This window comes from Poecilia formosa, unplaced genomic scaffold (assembly GCF_000485575.1).
Source record: "Poecilia formosa unplaced genomic scaffold, Poecilia_formosa-5.1.2 Scaffold21, whole genome shotgun sequence".
In the NCBI taxonomy this organism is placed as follows: domain Eukaryota; kingdom Metazoa; phylum Chordata; class Actinopteri; order Cyprinodontiformes; family Poeciliidae; genus Poecilia; species Poecilia formosa.
The window spans coordinates 247,261-253,401 of NW_006799960.1; positions in this window are offsets into that span (position 1 = coordinate 247,261).

A 6,141-nucleotide genomic window follows, 5' to 3' on the forward strand; every position below is an offset into this window, starting at 1 on the left:
ATATATTATTTGTTGCCACTATTTCAATTGATAATCTTTTCTTTCGTATTTTGATTCATTTGTGTTGTGATTATTTCTAGGTTTCTTTTGGAGTTAGATTTTAGTTTTTTTCCTTTTTTACGCTCCTAGATATGTTTGCTGTTGTTTATTAAGCACCTTAATGAATTTAGATCCTCATTTTGATTTAAAGTCGCTGATCATTCTTCTTCTTCCGTATCTTTTTCCCGTACTCATTTTTCTGGTCAGTAGTCATTATTTTTTCCCCTCATCTCCTCTCGGTTTAGATCACCACTCAGCTGCACATTCTGCTGAAATGACTCCATGTCACCAGTCGTTGACTAATGTTGCTGGGTTGCCATGGAAACCACTAGGAAAATGACAGAGCGCAGCAACAACGACGCGTTAGGGTTGAAAATCCAGAAATATGTTTACGTGAGTTGGTACCAAATATTATTATCAAGTCCTTCACTGTACCTCGCAAAAAACATCTTTCTTCCACAACAAGCTCAGTAAGTTATTATTAAGCAAAATCCAAGAGTTTAAGCACCTAACAAGGCACCGTTAAATCATCCAGTTATTAAGCACATGGCACAACTTACCAAGACGAGGCCACCTGCTGCGTCCAGACATTGACAGCTCAGGTGACTTGGATGAGAGAACGACTAGTGAGGCATGATGGTTAGCAACCCTAGAATCTATCGGTGGCTGCAGAAAATCTGAGACTGCATCAGAGGTTCATCATCACAGCCGTAAGCACACGTTCAATCCTGCGATGTCCAAGATTTTGTGGGAAAATTTGAAAACCTACTTGGAATCTGAACTTGAGATATCTTGCGCCACTTCTCAGTATCCAGATGTGCAAATCTGACAGACACTGACCCCCTAAAGACTCACAGAAGCAGAAAGGACTTGAACACCTTTCAGATTTAGATGTGCAAAAAAAAAAATAAAAGAAAGAAAGTTGAGACATATTTGTTTAATTTTTCATCCGCTTAACAATTTTGCACCACTTTGAACAGTCTAAAAATGCAGTCTGCTGGAGTTCATGGGTTGCAACATGACAAAAAAAAAGTGAAGTTGAAGATCTATGCAACACTGAAATGAAGTAACTCAAGTTGTTCCCTGGATAATACGAGATCTGTTTTCTTTTTTTTGCTAGGGTTCACAGGAGCAGGACAGTTAAATACTATCCACCTATTAAACCAAACATAAAGCTGCATTTGCAGACAATGGTCTCCGTGGCTCTCTGTCTGAGTTTGCCCACCTCTGCTGAGAAAGAAGCAGAATCTTTCTGAGGCCTTCACAGCTGCCCGTCGATCTTCAAAGGACGGAGTCTGACAGAAAAGCGCTCTGCCCGAGTCGTGTTGAGAGTCAATGTGGCAACGGTTGCACCACTCTGACTGGTGGAACACTTAAGGTTTTTATGACCTGCTGCCATTTGGGGCTCTGGGACAGAGCAGCGCACCGACCACATAACTAATTAGGCTTGGCCATCACGGGCGTGTAAGGTTGGGGATTTGTGGACTGCGGGCTGTGGATGTGTCTGCATGAGTGAATAAGCTAGTGAGCCAGTAAATGTGTGCCGTGGGCTGTTGAACGTGTGAGTCCTGGACCAGGAGAATTGCGTCAGGCCGTCGTTTGTTCTCCATAAAGACTCCACGGACCCTTTCATGTAGAAGCTGCCGCCAGGCCTGGAAACTTTGACACAGGAGATAGAGACCCACAGCCAACCAAGACACACACACACACACACACATGCAGACACACTACAGCTCACACACAGACACACACCAGATACTGCTCCTATCGGGGCTCAACCAAACACTCCTGCTGCTATCGTCTCATTTCTCTGACCCTCCTCTTCCTTTTTCTTCTTCTTCTTCTTCTCTTCATCAGAGAATCCCAAAGATAAATGGCCACGCACAGATATGAGAGGGGGGGCGGGGCAGGGGAGTGGCGGGGCGAATTGGGTGTCAGACGTGGAATGTGTGTGAACTGCACACTGCCTCCTATAAATCAGGGAGACAAGCGGGAGGAGGAGGCAAAGAGGGAGAGAGAAAGCAGGGCAGGAGAGAAGAAGGCCAGTCAGCGTGAGGGAGTGATAGGAGGGACGACAAGATGAATGGGAGAGCAATGAGGGAGGAGGTACAGGTGCAAGAAAGGGTGCAGGCTGCAAGTAGGGCTTGGATGAATGAGTGAGGAAGGTCATGCAGGGACAAATTAGAGTTGAAGATCACTTTAATGTTCAAAAACAACAACAACAAAAAAGACATTCGTTAAGGCCTATAGGTTGAAATTTCATTTTGTTTTGCCCGGTGCGAAGGCAGGCAGTCAGGATGCACCGATAACAGCTTCTGACAATCAGATGATCTATGAATCATCAAAAGGGCTTCAACTGGAACATACGCCACTCCCTCAATAAGTCTCCCTTAAAACAGCTTTATGACTTGTAACCAATGTCTTTTTCAGATGGTAATAAATCTTAATTAACTTTTGATTTGTGCTCATTTCCAGCCTTTGCTGAAGCAGTTAAATTGGTGCCAAACTCAACAAGTACATTCCTATTAACTCATGGTCTGGATTAGTTGGGAAGCAATAAAAAGAGGACAGCATGAAAAAAAAAGTGTCTGGCGGCTCAAGTGAAGGTAAACCTTTGGCAAACATAATGTTAAGAGTGGCTGCTGAGAGCGTGCTGATGTTTTAACAGACAGAACCTGATTAGCTGATCGCGTACTTTCCGTCTAGTTTAGATTAGCTGCTCAAAAATACGGTAGAAAATAAGAAATAAAGCCCAACAACTCTCTTGATTCCCTTACAAAATGACTCACTCAGCACTAACTTTTCATGTTTCTGACATTACATCCACAAACTTTGACATTTCATATTTGGATTTTGTGTTGTAGAACAATTTTAAAAAAAAAATCTTGCATGGCTGTAAAGTGGAAAGTAAATGACACGTGGATGGATATGGATTGAAACTCTTGAAATGTTTCTTTACAAAATAGTTTTATCTTAACAGAATTGAGCTACAGCTGTGAAATCTTGCCACAATTAGACTTAGGTCTGGACTTTGACTGGACCATTCTAACGCTTGAATATGAACAAGTGAAACGAATACAGTCGGACACTTTTTGTAGTTTTTCGGAGGTTATTTTCAACGACAAAATAATATCTTCTTCTTAAATGGAGAATGTTAGAAACAGTGCACGGTTTTGCGTTGTCTTTCATTAGCCGTGTTTCTTTCCTTTCATGTAAATTTTATTGTAAGTAGGGCCGCAAATATGTAGTGATACTTTTTTATTACCCTCAAAAACTTCTTCCCAACATTAGACTTTGATAAACACAGCAAGGGTTTTGACAGAAGTTTTTATTTTTAATAGATTAAAAAACATATTTTCTATTCCAAAACAACACGAAACATTTGACCCATAGAGTTAGGACACTCTATATTTTATTTAATGAAGGTAAATGTCTGAGATCAAAACAACAACATGTTCCTTTCTACTTTGTTTTGTTAAAACAATGCATGTTTAACACTGCGTCTTACCGACTTGGACGGTAAAAAGAAAAGACTCTGAGTATCCTCATGGGAAAACACACCCTCTTTAAACAGGCTTTTTCTAAAGAGCACATCATGTGAATTATTTGTGTTTTAGTTAATAAACTTAACCAAAGTGCAGAAGCTGCTTGTGGGAAAATTGAGAAAAAAATAAAAAATAAATCAGAATCAGGGACTTGTCAACCAACTTTCGTGAAAGATCGTCTTTTCTGTGATCTCACCATTCTTCCAGATCATTCCGGCAGACTTTCCGGCCCTCTCTTTTTCACATCAGTTTCATCGGGTAGCACTCTTTGACTATAGGCAACTGCAGCGATTTAATTCTTTCCACTTTCGTCATTCTGCTCTAGATCAATATCCATTTCAGTGACCCAAGCCTCAGCTGTCAGACCCTCGAATTTAGCTTCCATGTCACCGTGGTACACTGACGAATCTCTGATTGACTCACAGACTGTAAACGTACCCTGATTCTGTGGTGGGAAAACGATCCCGTGCCATCAGCGCTCTGTCACCTTGCTTGACAGTTTGACAGTTTTTATGTTTTTTGGGGCTTAAATGCTGGGTTGCGCTCACAGAACGTAGTCATGTGTATTCTGGCCAAACATCCCGAAATTTGTTCCCGCATCTTCAAAGTGTACAGTTATAGAAATCTTGTGGCGTGCAGACGTTTCAGAGTAAAAGGCTTTCTCTTGGGAACCTTTACAAAACAAATAACTCTGGTTCAGTTTTCCCCAAAACTTCTGTTTTAACCCTTAGGGTCAAATTTGACCATTTTTGACATTTTACAGCATTAAAAATACCTTCTAACAGCATCATTTTAGTGTGTGCAGATGATAAACTTCATTACTCTTAAATTTAACCTCAATCTATTAAAATGGACTTTAGATTCAGAGGTGAGGGTCAGACCAGGGATGATGGGGGTTTTAGGGAAAGTCAGTTTCTCACCACGTTTCCTCTGGCTCCTCCAGAGAAAGGCACCTGCTACTATTTGAAGCGTTAAAGAGAGGAAAAAAAACCTAAACTGCCTAAGAACGATCATGTATTTCCCATGACACACAGATCTTACATCTTCGATTATTCCCCGTCTTCTGAGAGATGACTCTGAGGGAAAGGAAAAGGCAGGTACTTATTTCCATGTCAAGTTGCAGGCGGTGGAAAACGTCATCTGGACGACTCCAGAATCAGAAAATCTGACTACTTCTACAGCTCTGTCTCCCGTCACCCATACCACAAACTGTGACTGAAGTGAGAAACACGACAGGAATAAAACGGTGTGGTTAATGGTAATCTTGTCAGCTTTTGGTCTGAGTAAATACTTCTCATTGCAAAGATCTAATGTCCATGCACGATGGCTACAGCAGTACGCCTACCAGTGACTGCATGTGAGGCTGACGTCTCAATATTTTTGCAGCTCAGAATAGATTGTAAGGAGGATGAAGGAAAACTTGTTCGATTCTGCAAATCGACCAAAAACCAGGGTGGAGACTCGTCCTCCAGCAGATTGACGTTAAACAGAGATTAAAACACCTTCATGTGACTGAATGGCCCAGTCAAAGTCCGGACCTACTGATCTGAACACGTGGCAAGATGTAAATATAAAAGTACATTCTCACACACCAAACATCACCGGAGAAACACTTTTCAGAGTTGTATTTGTAAAGACAACGTTAAAACCTGCATATCATTTGCCTTCCACGTCACATTTATATACCGCTTTATTTCATATAAAATCCCAGTAACAAACAATAAATCTTGTGGCTTTAATGTGAGAAAATTCAGGAGGTACAGAAAGATTTTACAGCTGCAATAATTAGCTTAAAACATTAGCTGGCGATCATGCACTAAATATTGAAATGGGAAGATATTTTGACTGGGGTGAACCTGGGAAGTGGAAAGTTTGCCCCATCTTGCATATTTTCCCTTATATGTCATTATATAAATACATAACCTGTTCATTAGTACCTCATAAAATGTGCTGTTTTTGCAGAGCAGCCATTGCTACTTATTCGGTTTAAGAATTACTTGTGACAGAAGGAAAAAAAAAAAAAAAAAACTAACACCTTTAGATTATTTCATGCAAATAGATCTAATCTCTAATCTCGGGAATTAAAAAAAATAAACCTAAACGTTAATGAAAACCTCCCACCTGAAGTTCTTCACAGAAATCTACCGTCACGTGTGATAAGAGAAGATAAGCTGACTTAATTGAAGCTCCTTATTTTTCCTCTTTTAGGCAGCTTCCGATAAGCTCCCTAACTCTTAGCACCTAGCAGCTAATTAGGATTCCCACTGAAAGGCTGGGAGATCCGAGTGTGTGGAGGCAGGGTAAAGAAAACACAGGGATCTTTAGTGCAGTCTGTCGACGCTTCATCAACCAACGCCGGCAGCTTAGCAAAAAAAAAAAAAAAAAAAAAAAAAAGCAGCTTAAGGTACAAAAAACACGGGAAAAAAAGCATTTATGCATAAATGCAGGTTTCTAAATGTGAGGTGCCAGACCAAAAACAGACATGACTGAAAATTATTTCATTTTTACCCAAATCTGTCCATAATCCTGCTGAAAGCAAGAATACAGGAGACATGTG